Below are 21677 nucleotides of genomic sequence, written 5' to 3'. Positions count from 1 at the left end.
TGTCTGTTTATCGTGATCTGTCATATCACTACAGGTCGGATTAGGCACAGAATAAACCATAAAACTCTTAAATCTGAGAGTCGTCTAAAATGAGTTCTCAAATTTCTCTTAATTTACTGTCTGTGGTTCATTTATATGCGTTTTAATGGACTCGCATTCCAGAGATGTAGCTGTGGCTTGAAACAAAGTCCTGCGAGAAACCACTTGCAGCAACCGCAGAGCAGAGGATATGACATATTAGAGTTTAGCTTTTATAGTTTCTCAAAAGAAAACAGCACAGTGTTAAAGAAGAGACAAACTTCTGCCATAAACATATTCCTCCAAAACAGATTTGCACGGTTTAAGCAGTGTGATTATTTTAGTTTTGTGTGTGCCTGTCAGTGCAGACTCCATGTTTACATTGGACTTACTTTGAATCAGGTGGAAAACACCAATCTTCTCCTTGTTCACAGTGATATGCAGGTGTCCACGTATTTGTCCTGCTATTCTGGCTTGAGTAAAGTTTATTGGACTTGAATAGAACTTGGTATTAGATGAGATGTGTGTGAATAATGATCCAGACGTCACACAGAGCCATTTATCTCACAGCTTTGGAAGTTGATACCATTAGAAATGTATTATTAAAACCACATGATTGCTTTTTTTTAACTCAGTTTAAATCACAGCTTGAAAGAAATCACCCACTAATGGGATTGAGACGCAAGTCCCCATTTATGTGACGTCTCATTTTCTTCGTAGTTCATTTAAGAGGATTTAATGTTTCTCAATGAAATTACTAAATTCTAAGACAACCAGTGTTAAACTGAAAACCTCCAAACAAGCAGCACTCGATAAAAAAAACAAACTGTATTAGATTGTTGTATAAATTGTGCATCAGAAAATCTTATCTGCAGATCTTAAAGTTTTGAATTCACCTGTGCAAAGATGAACTTAGCTTTGTGCTTTTCTGAATCAGGTCCTATAGGTATGTAGAGCTTACCAGTTTATCTAAAATCTGTTGGAATGAATGAATGAAACGTTTACACCCAGACATTTGATGCCCAGTCTTTTCAGACATTAGTCAAATCACTAAATGAAAACCTTCTCATCATGTGAGGGATTTCAGTAGAAGCCACCACCAGTGATAATAATCAGCTCTGTTCAGTGGAATCAAAGTGAAATATACTGGATAGTAATTTCTTCCATGAATGGAAAAAAGAAAGAAAATGTAATTACTTGCTGGGAAGACTTACAATGATATAATGAGGCTTTCCTGGCTGTGCTTTACAACAAAAAGGATTTCTTTCTAGATGAGTGTTTAAGCTCTGTGTCAGAAACAATCTCCATCCATACTAACACATAAAGATGTGTATCAAATGACACAGAGCATGTACGTGCTGCTGTAAACAGAGAGCAGTCGGTTGCTTAGTTGCAGAAAATGCTACGGACCAGGAACAGCAAAGTCAAAAAGTAAGACATGCACATTTTTCTTGGACTGATGATGTGGTCTAAATGTTACTAAAACAGAACCAGCCAAGTTTCCAAAAGAAAAAAGGGTCTTTAAAACTCGAGACCAGTGGATGTAGCCTTATTATGACACTTCCATAAAGTAAGGACGCATTATAGTGACAGTGGAACTGTTTTCAAGAGGCTGAGCATTTTCATCTCTAGCGTGGATGAACACTTGATTCTTCATTTCCAATAATGTACCTCAACAACATTGTACATTAGACCATCTCTCCATGGTTAACAAGGTTTCAGGCCCAATCCAAGATAACCACAGTTGCATTATCTGGGTTATGCTTTAGGGTTTCAGTAAGCTCCCGTCAGAGCCACAGAAGCCTGAAGACTAGGTCCTCTGGCTGTGTTTCATTTCTTGTGATGGACAAACTGACCTTTTGTCTGCAAAATCAATAGACTGCCCTTTGTTTGAGAGCATGGCTTTATCAAGCTTTGTTATCGTATACCAAATAATTCAAGAGGAATGTGGAGCTATAGCGGTTCACCAGGACATCTGCTCGCCATGGCTACTCATCAGCCCCAAGGTGAGGCTGAACAAACTCGGGTTGGACCGCGTCTGCTCTTAGTTTGTCATCTTCAGGCCATCCTCAGTCTCAGTCTGTCATTACCCCTCTTTGACTTTTACAGACTTGAAAGCTGCATAATGAACTTGTGCAGTGTCATCTGTCTAGTATCCCCCACAAGAAGAACATTTTAGCAGTGCGAAGAGGAGACTCAAGATGTTTAAATGCATGAGTAGATTGCAGGTCAATCAAATTGCTTTTCAAATCTGATAGCTGAGATTGCAGGCGGAGATGGGCTCTAAAAGCCCTGAGAGTCTGTAAGAAGACACACAATCAATGCAGAGTGGAGTAAGTCTGTGCATATTGGACATTAGTGAGCAAAACTCTGGCACAGATCGCATTAGCACCAGGAGCGGTAAAGTCTGCCAACTGCTCCAAATCCATTATTAGGCCAATCAAACTGTTCAACACACAAGTATTTGTTCACTAAGTCACTGTTGAAAAACGTCCGTCGCTGAAATTGCAATTTGAAGTTCTCTTTAGATGTTCTCAGACATGAATTCTGGAAAATGTGTACATATGAAGATCACTGCAGGAGTCATCGATATTTGTATTCTTATAGTCTCACATCACTGGTGAGTTAAAAAAAAATCATCGTGTCCACTTGCTTGTTGTTAATTTTGCAGACATTTTCTCTCATATAGCACCTCAGGAAAATGTTTGAAACCAGCTTTTATGTCAAAATGCAACAAAATGACTATGTAAATGGGTATCAACCTTGGCACTGTACATGGAGCAGCTGTCCTGTGAGCTCAGTATTTTAACCATGGTCGCACACAGAAACAGAGTTCACCCGCCCGATCACACCACTGTCTTTCTCTCCGTTTCCGCAGAGATGGCAAAGTGGCCTCTTATGTCACTAAGCGTCACTTCACTCTTCAGGGGGTTGATGTATGAGGGCAGGAATGGACAGTGCTGAAACAGCAGACCACACACATGCACACAACTGCACACAAACACAAGATTGATGGATGACACGAGTATTAGTTCCAGGATTGAGGCTCATTGCCTGGTAGCAGATGAACGGTTTTAGGAGGTGGGGAGCCGACCAAGCGAAGACGACCCGCAGCTGCAACAGTTAGATGTGTTTTGATGGCAGCTATCATTTCTCACTGAGAAATCCCATTCTGGTTTCTCTGTTTCGTCTTGTCAGGAGATGTTTTTCCTCTTCAAGCTTTAAATCAGTTTGGAAATCCTCTGTGAGGGTAGAGCACCAAACTGAATAACGAAGTTCGGCTTCCTCACAAGTGTGAAAACCATTGATTAAGCTGTTTGTTCATTTGCGTCTATTGGAAACCTGATTTGTGCCAGGAAGGGAAGCAAAACATGAATTATTGATCTGGTATAAGGGCTAATAGGCCCCTGCTGGTTTGGTCTAGTGGTAACGTCCTGTGGATTTCTTTGGAGGAGCCTCACGGAAAGATCTCTAGAAACACTTCACATTTTGTTTTTCTCTGCCCCGTCTGAAACAACTGCCTCAGCAGAATTGGATCAGTGAGTTTTTCAGGATGTCACAGTGGGACACCACTGAGCTAATAACATAAGCAAAGATCCGTTGACACCCAGTTGTTTGGACATGTTTTTGATTTATAGATTAGATTTCCTCCACCCTCTTGGCGAGCTTCTTCCCGTGTGTGTTTGTATTTTGCTCAGCAGAGTGAAGCCAGCTCGGAGGATGCGTCTGCCAGATGACCCTTTAGCTGAATGCGTTACACATAGCGACCCTCCCAGTTCCCCTGTCAGCTGACGCTCTTGGGTTAACTGTGGTCGGCTTCTCTAATGGAACTGGCACAGGTTTTAACCATGAGAAAGTGTTTACATCACGACCCTGTCATGTCCCTGCATACCGTAACTCTCAGCAGTTGAACTATGGAATCAATCCCTCCTCTTAAAATTGGCGACAGATGTCTTCGACCTTATTGTCTGTGCCTCCATCCCTCTCTTTCTCATGCGCACATACTGGGCCCCAATGTTCCCAGAATTCTTCTGGGAACCTCTGGGATGCCGTCCCAGCTGTGGTAACATAACTCCCACCGCCTTCTCGTCCGAGCCAGCCCTCATCCCTCTGCGGTCCCGTCACAGTGGGCTGGACGCGTTCCTGTGCTTATAAAACATTTGGCAGATTTTTAACATAGTTGCAGTTAACAAACTGATGCTGTCACTGCTTTCAGCTCAATTTCCGTCGGACTTGGGCCCTGGCTGACGGGGCTGAATCCTGGAGGTGTTGTCCGCCCGTGTGTCGTCCTGTCTTTGTCTGCTCGGCATTATCCTGCAGAGAATTGGCTTTGGAGGATCATGTCCATCTGCTGAGTGAGATTTCTGTGAAACAAGAGACAGGGTATGGATAAAAAGAAGAAGGACAAGGTTTGTCTTGTGGCTGATTAGCAGAAAAGTGAAATCAAGTCCCCTGCATTACATAAACAGTATCTGTCTCGGTGCCCAGCTGAGATTTAAATATACAATATCCAACAATGAGTCTAGTGTGATTCTTTCACACACACGCGTCCTCAAGCCTCAATCGGCTTCCCTCTGCGGTTTGACATTCAAAAGATGTATTGTCCAAGTAAGTCTTTGATATTCAGATTGTTATTAACAGGCTGGATCAGCATGAAGCTCACTGTGTTTGGGGTCTTGGGGGTGTTTTTCTCCCCCTGAGGGCCGACAGAACTAGGTCAAAGTTTAGTGGAGCGTCCTGTCTGGGCAGGAGGATTGAAGAGGTGCAGTGGAGGGGGGGGGGTTAAGGGTGTTGTTGGTACCAGGGACCTCCTGCCCACATCATGAGGGCTGCCCTTTAGTTAAGTGAAGTTGAAACAGGAACATTTTACTAATGTCAGAAACTTGGGGAGGGTTTAAAAGTTCTTCTTTAAATTTTAATAAACTAGAGTGGCACTCAGTAGAGCACATGTCTCTGCCAAGGCCCAACAGTCCCTTTCAATTCCATCAAGCTGCATCAAATTACACAAACTCATAGATATCAGTCCCTAAATGTGCCTCACTTAATTCCATCAAGATCAATTCATTATTTGCTGGAAAAATGTTGAAAATGTTGAAAAACAATGGTAAATAAAGTGATGAAAAAAATCTGGGTCCACACCAAAATGTAATGGGTTCTACCACATCCTTCCACCACATGTCATGGTAATCCGCCTGTTCGTTTTTGTGCATCTTGCTGTCAAACAAACTTGACAGGGGTGAAAATTATAAACATTTTTTTGTTCATCTGTAATAATGTAGAAGAACATTGGATGTCATCTGGACCAATAATCATTTTTTAACATTATCTTTGAATGAAAGATCTGAAGCTTAATGGTGAAATAGAAACACTCATTAAAACCCAGTAGAAAAGTGTTTGCTCAGTAGCACTAAACACAAAGTACAATTTAATACTCAAACTTTAATACGTGATGGGCTGCTGGGGGTCATGAGCTCACTCTGCTGCCCTTGTTGACCCTCTTGAACAAAGCATAACTCTGCAGATCAGGATGATTGGGAGTCTTGTGAGCCGGGATTGAAATGAGGAGAGGTCAGACTGTCTAGAGTTTAGCAGGGAGAGGTCGCAGGGGTGAGGGTCATGTGGTCGTGTTGGGGGGGGGCTGCTAAGTTATTGTTTTATGAGTAATAATCAAAAGTATTGTACGAATGTCGGGCATCCGATCGCAGAAACGATCTGAATGTTTATGTTTAGTTTTATCTCCCTCTGTCCTGATTGGCTTCCGTTATGTAAGAAAGCTTTGAAAGATCACGTTATCACTGATATCACTGAAAATAAAGTGGGAGGACGTCTTGATTGAACCATGAATTATATAATAGCCCATCTGCTGAATTTCAAACCTCCGCTTATTGTCAGGCAGTCCGTGATTGGCTGGTGTGTGCGGAGGTTGAAATGTAGCTTCACTCTTCCGTCAAACATCAAATATACAATTGAGGTGGCGAGTAAGCGGTTTGGAGGGGTTGCAGCGGCAGCGGATGCGGAGATGAACGGATGAAATGAGGCCAGTGTCATCCCGTCTCATTTGCTATGCAGGGTTGAAAGGGGATTAGCCCCACTTACATAACTTTGTCTTCCCCCATCATCCCCCTAACTAGCCCATCTCCCTCTTCTCTCAATCCCACCATACTCTTATTCATTCCTCTGAGACCACAACGTTAGCCTTGTCCTGTTATTATTATTATTTTAGATTTTCTTTTGTGCTTCTCTAGATGATAGAAGGGGGCAGGAAATAGCAAAAGCTGTTGAGGAAGAGGGCAAATTGTGATAAAAGGTTGCAGATGACAAAAAGGAAAAGAGGAAACAGGAGAAAAAGGGGGATGGGGGGAACATTGGAGGTGGATGAGATGGTCTATTTATAGTTTATCCTATCCCTGCTGTTGGGTTAGACCGCCTGGCCCAGCGCAGCAAAGCTCAGCATCCATGTCAGTCCTCGTGTCCATTAGCTTTATATACATATGCACACACCCACACGTGTATACAGTATATCTAGAGGGCAAACATACAGACTGTCACGGCAATGTTGGTGCACTGACCTTTGCCTCTGAAGTACTGAGAAAATTAAATCTGATGTAGTGTGTGTGTGTCTGTAGAATTAACAGTCAGTCAGCGTGTGACATGAATATGCTGTGAAACGGTGGTATTGCAAGCCACTCAGCTGAAACAGCTGAAACAAGCAAAACATTTCAGAAAGCAGTGGGTCCAATACACACACACACACACACACACACGCACACACACACACACACACACACACACACACACACACACACACACACACACAGTGTCTCCATGACTTTAGAGGACAATTCAGTGACTTATATTGATTTCCTGGAGACTCACTCTAGCATAGTTACTTACACTTACCCTAACCACGACCCTGATGATTTGCCTCATTGGGACCAGGCTTATCTCCCTGATTCTACTTCCTGATCTTGGGAATAAATTAACTGTACACCCTCCCTCATGCCCTTCTAGTTATTTTTTGTTCTTGTATTACATTTGCATATCTACATCTTTTTTTTGTTGTGCTTTCACACACACACACACACACACACACACATGCTGAGCGACACGTGCAGGTGAACACGTGTTCCAGTCGAGAAAAAAACGTGTTCCCATTACTGCATCTAACTGTGGGCTTCCCTTCTGCTGACTTTGACTTGACTTTGATGACATCACTGCACTTGTTTATGTACCTGCTGCAGGCAAATACACACACACACACACACACACACACACGTGTAAACACAAGCAAACAATGATAAAATCTATTTTTGTCAGGGAAAGAAATCGTTCTTGTTTAAACCAAACACAGGAGATGTTCAGTGTTTCTGTAAATAACGTCCAGTTAGCCGGAGTACGCAAAAACTACTCAACAGATTATTTTGAAACATAGTGGAAGAAGGGATATGGGTCAGGGAAGTACCCATTCAATTTCGGTGTGGATCTGGGTGGGTCCATGAATTTAGTTTTCACTTTCTTTACCATCACAAGATTTTTGTGTTTTGCAACATTTTCATAGATTTCTAAGAGCAATTCATGGATCTTTATGAAGAAAAATCTGGCATATTTAGTGGACTTATATTCATGAGTGTGTGGAGGTTGATGAAGATCCAAATGAAAATCTGGATCTAGTGAATTTAAAAGTGGTTTCATGAGAGGACTGTTGTATTTGTTTTCTTATGTTTATTTACCGTAACAATGTACATTTTTGTTCTTCTATACATGGAGTGTGTGTTGGAGTGTTGCTAAAACCGAATAGAGATTTTTTTATCAGCCCACTGTGGGAAATGTTGCATGGGAAGTTCTGGAGTGTGAGCCGAAGGTTGTGAGGACTGTGGCCAGCTACTGTATAAGTTGCTGGATGATTCATGGAACAGTCTCAGAGTTGCACAGGACCTCGTTTGTTTCTGCTGTTGCTGCCCCCGGCTCACTCTGCTCCAATAACACACTTTCTTTGGCCGTGGCAGAGGACACACATTCATGAATTCACATAAATGCAAGGCATTCACAACATGCACATGAGAAGGATAACTTCTACTCACTCTCACGTTTCCATGTCCTGCTGCTAAACTGGGAATTATCTCAAGGCTTCAGACTATTACTAACATTTGATTTTTATTTCTTCTTCTATCTGGTTTCCTTACTTCGCTCTGTATCAACTTTCTGATCACAGTCTTGTGCAGAGTTTTTTTCTTGGCAGTGGGACAGTGTAGCTGGGAAGTAACTGAGTTGTACATTTAAGGTCCTGTGTTTCTGGATTAATCCACTAGAGGGCACATCACAGAACTCAAACCATACAGAATTTTATCTTTAAGCCATTTTTACTGCTGACCCTGTCTTTACTGCCTCTACACTGCATCTTCCCTTCATGTGGAATTGCATCTTGTGGGCCCGTTGTATTAATTTCTGAGGACAACCTTGCACCAAAGGACACAAGGCCCACGAGGCAGCCATGGTGTGTATTTCTGGTTAAATCCAAGTATATCTCGGGCCTGCAGTGGTCAAATTAAGGACTATTACACAAAATTCACTCATGAACCCACAAACACATGAATTAGATTACATAACTGTTTATAAAACAACTGACCAGCATTAAAATGCTACATAAACATGAATGTATTACAATTCACTTTAATATTATTTTACAATATTTAACCAGACAGAGTCCTTCTGTGTAATAGGTTTAGCTCTACTTTTATAGTTTGCTAATTTTCCATCTGTATGTTTTGACCAGAGTGCAGGACATTTACTTGTATTATCATATTGTAACATTGCTGTATTGATACTTTATTAATAATTTAACAAAACAAACAACATGTGCACCCTCAGATTGGTTTCCTTGTGTTCTTCTTGTGATGACACCAGCCATGCTGTGGTTGTAATCGATGGGGAAATATGATGGAGTTGAAAATCCTCCAGGTTTCTGCAGCTGGCTTGAAGCGTGACAGCAGTGGCTCTCCTGCTGTTTGTCTCATTTCAACTTTCTATTTCAGTGCACAGTTCAGCAAGAGCAGCCAAATACTGACAGGTGCTCGACTGTGTTTCTGTGAAATATGTTCAGACATATTGCCTGGCAGACCCCTGCTCCCCCCCCGCCCTCCTCTGTGGAAACTTCACCATGCGTTCCCGCTCCTCTGGGCTGAGACAGAGGGAATCTGAGGGCGTTTGAAATAATGTTAAGTTAAAGACGGGGAGACAGGGAACCGCATGAGAGGAGACAAAGTGTGAGAATGAAAGATGATTCACATCCTCCACACAAATAAATTGTTACAGAGCTGGAGACAGACAGAATTTAAAGATTTTGCATTTGGCTCCAACTGAAGGTTGAAGTGCTAAAAAGCCAAATGAAAACTTTCCTACAGTGTTTCCCATGTCTCCATTTCTTCCCCGCTCTCTCTGTTTCCTCTGTGTGGTCACTTTTTGCTCCTCCTGCCTGACGTCTCACTGTTTTCCCACAGACGAACCTCGTTAGTCATCAGCTGTCTGTAAACACACAAGATCCCCCTTTGATTCCAGTGAGATTTCCATAGCGTTTGGTTGATCGTGTGTGTGTCTGAGCATCAGCTGCTGCTATAAAGATCGATTCCAGAGATAGATTCGATCCTCCGCTGCTGCCAACGTCGTATTCCCCTGTCAGTGGTGGAAAATAACTGAGTACATTTACTCATTTACTCAAGTACAGTACTTGAATATCCCAGAAATACAATAACAGGAATATTCCAGTTCGGGATCAATGAAAGATCTATCTGTCTGTCTGTCTGTGTATATATATTTATATATATATATGTATTAGTGTCAGTATTTTTAAATAACTGTTTAAGATCAAATTAGCTGTTATTTAAAAACAAGATATAAAGATTTTCCCAAACTAAACTGGAATTCTTCATAACCCTCATCAGTCACTACAGGACCACCCAGATTTATCTTGTGGACCCATGGGGGCCTGACCCCTAGGTTTGAAACCACTGCCCTCTAGTGAACAGTACTGGATCTGCACCGAGCCATGCCTGAGCTGAAGCAAAGTGCAAACTAACAGGACCGGAGTGTAATGCATGCAGCAGATAGATGTATCAGAGCAGCAGTCTACCTATTAGACCAGTGGCCCTCATTAATCATGGCCATTTGTCTTGGGTTGTAAGTCTAGAGGTCAGTGATCAAACCTTGTAACGTAGCCAACTCTCTCCCTTTCTCCCTCACGTGGAGGAGGAGAGGAGGAGTTGAGTTTCGCCGCTGCTCTGCTCCGCTCCGCTTTTCATGGCTCTGATGTTGTCTGCCACCAAATCCCTGCTGAATAGAAGTCAGAAATTGAGGCAGCAAATCATGTTTTATGTATGTGTGCTTACACAATGAAAGCAGCCTGGAAAGTGGGCCAAGCATCACACAGGGCATATTATGGCAACAAAACAGCTTCTCATCTCGAAAAATAAAAAAGGGACTACGCTTGCCAAAGTGCTGGGAACAGAGTAAAATGTGAGCGTTCGGTCAATAAGAGAGAAAATGGACAAAGGTATAGAAGTGGTATTACATGACTGAGTCTATTCCTGGCAAGTGTTTTAATATTTATAATTTTCCATTTTTGCTTTAAAAAATTACTCAAATGTTCATTTTCCAATTATTACTAGTTTTATTTATATTAGTTATTTGATGCAATACTAAAGCTGTTTAGTGTTGTTGTTTAACTGATATATCAGCCAAAAAATATGTTTGGCAATCATTTCTAAGTTGTCGATATCAAACCAAAACGACAAAGAAATGTAATTGAGGCTTGGTATTTTACACAAACTTTATTATACATAACTAGAATTAAAAAGTAAACATGAATACATATACTATGAAATATATGTCAGTTTGAGAGAATAAATGTTTTATGTAAAATTTAAACATGAATGCATTGTTTATTCTGTAAAATAAAAGTTTTTATATCGTCAAACACACTGATGATGATGTCTGAATGACTCATGTCAACTGATATTACAGATCAACCAATGTATCATTCAGGCTTCTTTAACATTAACATTATAGTTTATGAACATTAATTGATTAACCGAGAAAATAACTGGAATATTAATCAAAACTGAAAAGTATGATAGTACGAGTCGCGTTCACCCATTCACACACATTCATACAGCACCTCTATACACGCATACAGTACATTTGCAATCAGGGGTTCATTAGGATTGAAGACTGGAGTAGGTAGGGATCGAACCACCGACCTTCTGGTTAGCAGACAACCCCTTCACCTCCACCACAGCCGCCCATCACCTCTAGTCATTTGATCTTAAACTGTTCTTACTGTAATATATTACAGTATCACCATATACAGTCTATATTGAGATTTTTTAAATGACATAAAGGAATATATACTGACATTTTCCCTGTTGCCCAAGCAGTAGCATTGTGTACATATGTATGTCTTCTTTCTCCATCACCCTCCTCTACCTCTCCTTCCTCCGTACATCATCGCTCTTAACAGTAACATTAGAAGCACAGTGATTAACAAAGTGAACCAGAGGCAACCAGGCTGCAAAACCTCACAACACCCTCAGCTGAAGTTAACACTGCAGCACTCAGTGTGAACACGGCCCTGAGTCAGAGTGTCATTGAATTATCATAGTGTCGACCCGGCACTGAGGACATATGCTGCTATAGTGATATAATCCATCTACCAGCGATCTAAAGATTTAATAATCTCTTTCTAATCTGCACCCGTGGGTTCACATCAGCTGATCATACAGGTTGAGATGTCATCTTCTGATTAGAGGTTTGAGTGTGTGTGTGTGTGTGCAAATTAAATCTATGAAATGGATGCATTACCGGGAGAAAGAATCAGTTTAAATGAGGGGTGGGGCATCTAAATAGACTTAACCCCCCCCCCCACCACCCTGTTATCTCACCAACGTCACCCTCCGCCTGACCCCTGTGTCCCAGAGGGAAGACCTTGACCATCTGTCCTCCTGGTGGCTTCTCGTCAGGACACACTTTGATGCGTTTACCCCCTCTCACCCCCTCCACAGCTTCAGATGACTGTGTCTCACTGGTGTTCATGGTAACAGCCACGAGGCACATGGCCATCAAATCATGCCTCAAACACAATAATCATCTAATGGCAGAAATCCTGGATCCTGATTGCCACTTTAATCAGCCGCGGCCTATAAAGCCCAACTGACATTTTACAGAAATCCATTCATAAGTTTATGAGATTTTCTGACACACACCAGCGCATGATTTCATTTCCTGTTTGTCCTATATTGATGCCATGTCAGCGTCATACAACCATCAGGTACAGCTGTAAGGAAATGCTCATCAATAATTGTTTTATCCGGTTGTTTGTCTGAGCAAAATTGATTATATTGGTTAAAAATATTCTTCTTTCTAAAATTTGCTTTGTCCTAATCTCTTCAGGCGATGATGTTCAGTGATGGTGCCAGGAAAATGGTTGGGCTTCTGTTGTGGTCTGCGTTTGTTTGTGTGATTGTTAGCAGGATTACCACAAAACTTGGTGGAAAGATGCAGTATGGGTCGAACCCATCACATTTTGGCGTGGATCTGGATCCGATTAGGGAATCAAAAAAAAGAGGCATGTTTAGGGGGCTGATATCTGGAGTGTGTGAAATGTAGGTGCAGCTTGATTGAGTTTAAGGCGACTGTTGGGCCTCAGTGGGGGTAATTTGCCCTCTACTGAGAAGCTCTCAAGTTGTTTCCTGAGGTAATTTGTCAAAATGACAATGAATAGATTTATTTAGTATTAGATGTTATGCATTGTGCCGTTTTCCAATTATAACTAGCATCAAACTTCTTCTTTCTTCTGCATTTGTATTTATTTTATTCTGATTCTGCTCCACCTTAAGTATCTGGGTTAATGCCATTAAAATTTAGACAAATTCTCCCCTGTGTTCATGTGAGAACCATATGATGTTTTCATCCATTGTTGATCAAAGTTTGACCCAAATAGCTAATTTTGTGCGCAGCCAAAACAAATCATCAAAGTGCGTCTGACACGATTTGTCTTGACAGTATTTTGTGTAAGAAGGAAAAATCTTGTCAGTGTGCCTGTCCAGATTTCTGCAGCCAGCCTGTTTGTGACAAAATCTGCGAAAGAGCTCAGTCAGCAGCTGTCGGTTGGTTCCTGAAAGCAGCTCCGAGGCTTGGCTTGGCAGTCGGGCGGTGTGGCAGGACAGACCTCTGCATCGGGACACAGGGACAAAAATCAATAGTCGTATCATATGACTTATCAGACCTTATCAAGCTGACTGATTACCTCACCGGATGCTCGTGTCGAGAGAGGAAAGATGTTTCGGAGGAAGCAAAGAGGAATGCTGATGCTCATGAAACTTTTTCACCAGATACATCGGTGCTATTGTCATCATGTAAAATTTATCATAAATCAGAATAATTTAAGAAAGAAAATAGATCTGCGGATATGAGGAGCTACACTGGAATCCATTGCTTCTTTTACTTTGCTAGACATCAGATAAATTCAGTTCTGTTGAGCTCTTACAGGGAAAACACAATTTAGCTAAAATCAATACAAACTGTCTTGTTACCTATTTTTCATTTAGAATGTGTAAAAGTCATGTATACGTCTTGATTTCAATAAAATCAAACACAGTGACCAATATGTTCTCAGTTTTATTCCACAGGATAAACTGTATTAAATATACTGTATATTTGGACCTGTTGAACATGGTTTTATGGGGGTTTTATAGCAAAAAGTGTAACATTACAAAAACGTTCAAACGTGTTGCAGAGCTGAGTTGCTGCAGCTTTTGTAGCCGAAAGAAACCAGTGTTTTTGATGGATGGATGAATATTTTCTTTTGTGGCGGAGGGGGCATTTAGTAAAGGGCAAAAACACGACTAAGAAGACAACAATACTGTCACTACCGTGTTCACAGCTTGTTTACTCTGCTCCAAAGCGGCCAAAACAACGAGTTATTGCAGGTTTAATGCACATTTTAGTGGGATTTTGAATCAAGAGGTTAACAACAATGCTTTGTGTTTTATCTCTGACCAGAGCTCAGGAGAAGAAGCCCAGAGAGGAGCGAGGTCCTGGGATGAGATCTCTCTGCCTCCTCCCTGTCTCCCCCAGGCCTATAGGAGGAGTACACTGGGTGACGCGCTGAGGTAAAAAGCCACACACACACACACAAACACAAAATAAAGCACCCTCTGCAGACAAAACCCTTCTCTGATGACGTTGACCTTCAATATTTGCTGACTCAAGCACCCCCCCACTCCCCCTAACTCTCTTGTTCTTTCTCTCCCTCGCTGTCCTCGTCGTTCTTTTTCTCTCCTGTCTTTCGGGGGAGACAGGGACATTGATCAATGGTCTGACTTGGTAAAGGCTCAGTTTAGAGTGACCCGCTGTGGTCACTTTGTCACACACACACACACGCACACAAACACAGTTATGGAAATAGGGGTCTTGGCCTCGGTCTTTGAAGTGTCCATTTAGGGATTGGGTTTGGAGATGGATGTTGGTTGGAGTGTGTGGCACTGGGGGGGGTCAGGGGTCAGGAATTTGTGGTGTGTAGCTTGTGTTGTTCCATACGGCAGCCGGGTGACAGCAATACCTCAGAGGAGTCAGGGAACATCGGTCTCTTGGTTTGCTTTTGTCTCAAATCAAACTTTCTCACAGGAAACATGATTTTCTCTGGACAACACTCAGTATAAAACAGAATCAGCCATGTTGAACAGCCAGATCAACAGTTTGGGGGTTTTCAGCTCTCACATGACGCTGAATCCTGACATTAGCTCCTTGTCGTCTTTGTCAGCTCGAGGCTCCACTGTAAAGGCCAGTGTTTGTGAGACATGTGGGCTGATAATACTGTGTGGTCAACACAGCAGCAGCTGTCTTCCTCTCCTCTTTCCTCTGTCTCCATTACAGATCTACCGTCTCCTCTGCTCCCCGTCTTTCCTCTTAGTCGTGCCCAGCTGTCCCCTTCCTTCATTAACTGTCTCACTACACTGCTTATCGCCTGTGTTGGAAGGTCACTTTCAAAACACAAAGGACTTTGTGTAAATCCTCCTCAGTGCGTTGTTTTTGGTTGATGCATGTTTCTCACAAGCTGCAATAATCAGTAAATTATGTTAAATTAAAAAATTTGTGTAAGTTTGATTAATTATAGACTGTATATAAAGATGGACGTTTTCTGCTTCCCAAAAGTGAAGCCAAAGCATCTCGATTCTCACTTTGTGACTGGCTGCAATATCTGTCATATCCCCTACCTCCTCCATGATGGTGGATGGGACATGAACCCTCCTCACTCCTCCTCCCACTGACCTGCGCTCACTTTGGCTCCAAATGTGCAAGATGGCAGCATTTGCATTGCAGATATTTTAGCTTCATCTCTGTATAGAGGGAGGAAGAGAGACCCGTCGTCAATCTTTATATTCAGTCTATGATACGGCTTGTTCTGTTGCCCCTGAGTGGCCCAAAAAATCTGTTTATGCAGTCGTTGTGTATCAGGTTGTTTGGCATCAAAGAGAAGCAGTTGAAGGAAAAACTAATGACTGAAGTTACAGAAAAAGAAGTAAAAGTCGTGTGTGTGTGTGTGTGTGTGTGTGTGTGTGTGTGTGTGTGTGTGTGTGTGTGTGTGTCCACTTATAAGTTTAAACTTCTCTCCCTACCTAACTTGGTCAACATCACATTTACCCTCCTGCTCTGCACCGACTCATATCCTGAACTGAGAGATTATTACCTGTTTGGAGGCTGATATAGAAAATCTTGCTTACTGTATCTTTTTCTCTCTCACACACATGCAGCGAGCAACCACTGTCACACTCATATAAGTGACTCAAAAGCTTTCTGGTGTTGTGTTTTCAGCAGGAAGAGGTGGGCCGTGTTAATGGCAGTAAAGTGCCAAGTCAGGGAGCAGAAAGTGAACTCTCTTCTCACTTCACACTGTGGGACTCAGAGGGAGGTACAGAGAAGTTCCAGTAAAGAGAGAAAGACACACACACACACACGCAATCAGACAAAGCTTCTCCCAGCATTACTCAGTCCTCCTACTGGTTTTCCATGGCAGCATACAACAATAAAGCTAAAGTAGTTAGTGTTGTCTGCCCCACAGCAGAGCAGTGTGAGCTATTTATAAGTAGCTTAGTGCTTGGTGCTGCTCAATTACTGAATTAAACGCAATCGCAAATTGGTGGAAAAATCATTGAACACTTTAACGATCCTGAAAATCAAATAATTGTTCACAGCCATGCCAGTAGGTACGTGAGGCTGTATGTCAGCACAGAGCTATTTTATTGGTTTAAAGGCAGACAGCATGCGAACATGTTCAGCAGTTATGTTTACCATGTTTGTCGTCTAAGCTTAGCGTGTTAACATGTTCTAATAAGCATGAATATATTGGAATCCTTTGCCACAGCATATATTTATTTATATAAAGAAAATAATAAAAATGACTCTTAATTAAAGGTACAGTTTGTAGAATTTTGTGATATCTAGTGTTGAAGTTACACGTTGCAGCTGAACACCCCTCACCTCACTCTCTCTTTCCAAACATGAAAAAGAAACTGTGGTAGTTTCAGTTGTCATAAAACTCAAAAGGTGTTTAGTTTGTCCAGTCTGGACTAATGTAAAAATCATGGCGGCCTCTGTTGAGAGGGTCCCCTTGATGTAAATATAAAGTATTTGAATATAAAGGGTAAAGAAAACTACAATTCATAAAATTTGGATGAAACAAACTAGTAAAAACATCACAAGGATAATTTACATTAAATTTCTGCCAATAGTTCCCTTTCACCTAAATCTTACACACTTGACCTTTAAAAGTAAAAAATCACCACATTGATAACAATTCATCCAGAGGGGAAATGTCTGTGTCTGTAATCAGTATTACTATTGTCTGTAAAACATTTCATACACAGGCAAAACCTCATGGTGGCGTGAGAAGAAAAATCAGGTGATAACCAAAGTCATTAGAATTAGAGATGATCCGTTACTGATAGTAGCGTCATTAGTTTTACCCAGATAATGATAAAACAGTTTTCCTTTCCTGGAAATCACTTCTTCCAAACTGCTCAAAAGCAAGAAACGGTATCGGATCATCTCTAATGATAACTGACAAACAATAGAGCCAATGCTGCTAACATGGCTAAAAATACTGAACATTCTCCTCATTCAATCTTTTCAAATGGAATGAAATGTCGCTTTTCATTGTTTTAAATCATTTTGAATGTTATTGAAAGTTGTTATGGCATCACTTTGAGCTCTTTGAAGGTATTATTAGTATTTTTTGACACTGAGATCTAATAGTAACTGCAAATGTTAAAATAAGCATCTGATTAACTCATGACTACTTATGAATCATTAGTTTCAGCTCTCATGTCTATCTCACATCACACACACTTCACTTTCCACCATCTTCCTCTCAATCTCACCTCAAACGTCTTCGACACAACTCAGAGTGCAACAAAACCTCTTCACCGCCTTTTGATTTGACTTCACACTTGTGCTTTACCTGCAGCATCGCTCATGCTCACCTTCATGTGCACAAGGGAGCATGCAGCATGTGCAATGGAAGCAGCACAAATGCGTTATATAATTTACTGGTTAATTGACCCGCCCCCCTCCCTCTGTAGTGGCTGCAGCTCTTGTTGTTGTCCTTCTCTGTTGATAATTGCACAAACAACTGTAACAGTGTGGTCATTTACACAGACACACACATGAATGTGGTAAGAGGGGATGTTCCCCTGATGCGTGTGGGCCCATCACACACCCATCAAGTTGACCCAGTGGGTACAACTGCAAAAAAAAGGTTCAATCTGACGCAGGATTGTGTTGATGCAGTGAATATGTGTGTGAAAGAGAAGGGGATGGATGAAGATCAGGCTTAAAAGAGAAGGGGGAGGAGAAAGAGAGAGTGTGTGTATGTGTGTTAAAAGAAGAGGGAAACTAGAGGCAGGGGGGCTGGCAGACAAAAGTAAGAGAGGGGTGGGAGGAATGAGGAGGAGGAGGAGGTGGGGGAGGCGGTGCTAGGGCTGACGGCAGGGAAGGAAAACTGAGAAGAGGAACAGTGGAGTGAGAAGAGAGAGGAGGAGGACAGGACAGGAAAATAAGGGGGCTTCCATTTGAAATTCCTCGTGTGGGGATATGAAGTCCTGGAGCAGTGCAGAGGCAACGGCAGGAAGGTGGAGGGTGACAGAGAAGAGGTCGACGACGGAGGGGAAAGAAAGAGGAACGACAAGGAGAATCTGAGCTGACTGAGACTGGAGGGTTTTTTTTTGTCATTTTGTAATTCTTTTGCAAGAGAGACAGAGACAAGTGGAGGCAGCGATGCAGGGCTCTCACTGGGGTGAGTGTGTGTATGCATATGAATGTGTGTGTGTGTGTGTCCTAATCCTCAGTATTTAAGATGGTCTTTGTTTACATTGATTTAAATCTGCTTGAGGAAACTTTGTGTTCACGAGCACCGTGAGTCAGTGTGAAGCCACTTAAGAAGGTGTCATTTGCGATAATGCCGTTAAAGGAAGGTGTTAAACGGAAAAGAGTTGGAGACAGAAGTTGTTTGGCAGACCCATCCACACCGAAACACTGATTTAAATAGGACTGGAAACTGGTAGAGGAATGCTGGAGAAGGCCAAAAAAAGTCGGTGATGATGACTAAACTAAACTCTGGATAAACTGAGATCTGAATGGTGAAGAATCTCTGGAAAACTTGGTCTCGGGTCCTTTTTTGCCAGAGATTGATTGAAGGCAGCTGGATGATTCAGAGTCAGCTGACTGGTATTGACTTAAAGTGAGTTTTCTGCAGTTGTTGGGACTGTGGCCGCTCTAACTGACCCCTGGCCTGCTGGAGCGGGGAAGAACAGAGCCAGTAGCTGGGATTTGTTGAGGTGAGATGATGAGTTTTGGGTTGTTTTTTCTAATCCTGACCCTGGGTAATCTGCTCATTACAGACTGTTGGGGGGTATTGATTTGAAATTTCAGCCTAGTAAGAAAAGCTGTTCCACCCTCTGGACAGTTGGCCTGGAGGAGGAAGAAGAAGAGGAGGAGGAGGAGGGTGATATTCAATCTGGCTTCACACACACACACACACACACACACACACACACACACACACACACACACACACACACACTCTCACACAACCACACACACTCCCACTGGAGATAAGAAAGAGCGCAAGGCGATGTGCATACTTCTTCCAAAACAGACAATTAGGCTGCATCTCTAAAGTGTGACCCGTACAAAACATGTTTTGTTTTTTAATCCAGAAGACTCAAAGGGAATCTTTCAGTTTTCTTTTGATGACGAAGCACTCCGGCAGACACAGGCTGCTGCTGTTTCTCTTCTGTCTTCCCTACGCGTGTAATTACAAGACTCCTTGTGCGCCTCGGGCAACATATTGTAGTTTCTCATCAAGTTTGTTATGGCCCCAGAGTAATGTGTCAGCAGATCTGTTTATAGCAGGAGTGGTTGGAGGGGCCGTCCATTCAAGTCTACTCTTTATAGTAGCTGCCTGTCTGACAGTGTCATGTTGAGGTTTTCGTTCAATAGAAGGCTGTAATTGCTCCCCCTGAATTTTGACGTTGACGTAGAGGGACTGATGCAGGTGTCGAGGCGTGAACGCTGACGTAAAGTTTAAGTCGGGCGCTGAGGTCGAGGGGAACAGTGGTGATGGACGACGGGTTACCTCATCTGCTCCGAACAAAACAAATGAGCTAAATGTGTGTTGCAGGTTACACACATAACCCCGTCCAGCTGTGTTGGCTCATGCTTCCTGTGTGGTGTATATATTTACAATATTAAAAGATAATAAAGTAGCTTGAAATGAGAAATGTAAAATAATAACCTCAGCGCGCGACAAATCCCTTATCAAAATTATCCATGATTTCTCCTGGAATGACTCTTGGGCCACATGACTGTGAAGAAAAAACACTGGTGACAAAACTGAGCCACACAAGGAACAGGATGATCCGCCTTAACCCTAACTTCAAAGTGTGGATACACAACGAAGCATTGATGAAATGTATTTGTTGGACGGTACTTGTGACAAAGGAGATAACCACTACTACCTTGCCTAAATATTTATCTACCCTCCCTCATTTAAGACATTAAGTAATTTTCATCAATTGAGACAATTGAGACAAGTTCTGACTTTCACTTATAAACAATGTGGCAGGAGATAGTATGATTCAGACATGTTCACATGTCTGAACAAGCACAGCAATATTTCCAGAACATACAGGTGAATGTTGACGTCTTCCAGGAGGTGGACATTACGTGTAAATTCTGCTTTAGAAATCATGTGATTGTGTTTGCAGAATTTTTCTTTTCTTCTCTGTTATGTTTTTATTTCCAGTTTTGCATCTGACATATGTATTCTCACATACAGCCCCTCTGGATAATTTCATCATATCTGGAGTTCAGCCCATGTCTGAAAGCAGCATATGTTAGAGTAAGAACTTTTGGATTTTTGATAACTTGACAAGTTCAAGTCCGTTTTTTGTGACACATCAGAATCAGTGATCTGTGGCAGTACAACAATGGCTCAGGGAATGTTAGATGCATTGTACGTACAGAAAACTTGATTTAGTTGATCTTTGCAAATGGATCAAGTAGAATTAATATTGTTTATACTTCTGCGGCTACAGAAGTAAAAACACTGCCTATAGATCCAACTGTGCAGAGACGTCTTTTATCACTTCTGACTCACCGATGCTTCCAGCACCTTAGCAGAGAAGTGGCTGGGTGGAACAGATAAATGAGTCAAGACACAGTTTAAGAACGTAACAGAGCGGTGACAAAATATGGGATGGAACTCCTACAACCTCTCAGCACAGTAGAATCCTTGTGGTTGAGGTATGGAGTGAAATAAGTTGACAACGACTTTTTTTAACAAAGATGTTTTTGAGTTTAGTTGCTTTAGATTGGATAAGCTGATTCCAAACTGGATTCAGATCCGAGTGTCATTATATTCCAGTGGATCCCGTCGAACTGAATCTTATGCCAGGTCTTTACGTAAAGCTTCCAGTTGAGAAGCATGGTGGACGACTGAAGGAGCGAGACAGAGGAAGACTGAGTGAGAGATTAAAAGTCGGCCTGGCCTAAACTCAGATTGCTGAATGACTGTTTTCCACACCAGTCTGTCCCCCCCTCCTTCTCTGACTTTCTCAAGTTTACAGTGGTGTGGACAATATGCCTGAAAACGTCTGCACATGTGCTTCTTTGCCATGTCAGATATTTTCTCAGATGAGTGGAAGTGAATTATACATGGAGGCTGGCACCGTTAAAATGAGGCGTCGCTGCTTATGTAATAGTTGCTGTGGAACTCATTTGCAGGGCTGTATTTAGTAGCGTGTGTGCGTGCGTGCGTGCGTGCGTGCGTGCGTGCGTGTGTGTGTGGCATTATGTGTGGCATTATGTGTGTTAGGGTCTGATCAGCGATTTCACGCTGAAGCTGTGACACCTCTGCTGAAATGATTTCTTATTTTGAAGCTGAGCCGTGTCAGATAGTGTAGCGTCAGTGAAGCCTGGTTGTAAGTAAACTGCTCTGCTGCAGTCGTGCATCCTGTCACTGCCACCGCCTCGCTCTCTCTCACATTGTGGGTCACGTTGTCAGTCAAAGTGTGGCTGCTTTCAGCGTGAGATAACAGGCTCTTTCTCTC

General features: G+C 42.1%; 1 protein-coding gene across 2 annotated transcripts in view; it reads left to right on the top strand.

Annotated features, from left to right (window-relative positions):
• lzts2a (leucine zipper, putative tumor suppressor 2a) overlaps positions 1-21677 on the top strand; it is a 41396-nt gene that overhangs the window by 3582 nt on the left and 16137 nt on the right. Inside the window, exon 2 of one of the 2 annotated variants that reach the window (XM_020094579.2) lies at positions 14071-14180. The gene's annotated coding sequence lies outside the window, so the exon portion shown is untranslated. Of the gene's footprint in view, positions 1-14070; positions 14181-18081; positions 18362-21677 lie in introns of those variants that run through there. The other variant, XM_020094589.2, reaches the window with a different exon arrangement.

The sequence above is a fragment of the Paralichthys olivaceus genome, chromosome 14 (genome assembly GCF_024713975.1).
Source record: "Paralichthys olivaceus isolate ysfri-2021 chromosome 14, ASM2471397v2, whole genome shotgun sequence".
Lineage (NCBI taxonomy): Eukaryota > Metazoa > Chordata > Actinopteri > Pleuronectiformes > Paralichthyidae > Paralichthys > Paralichthys olivaceus.
The sequence above is the reverse complement of the archived record's forward strand: the minus strand, read 5'-3'. Positions and strand labels throughout refer to the sequence as shown.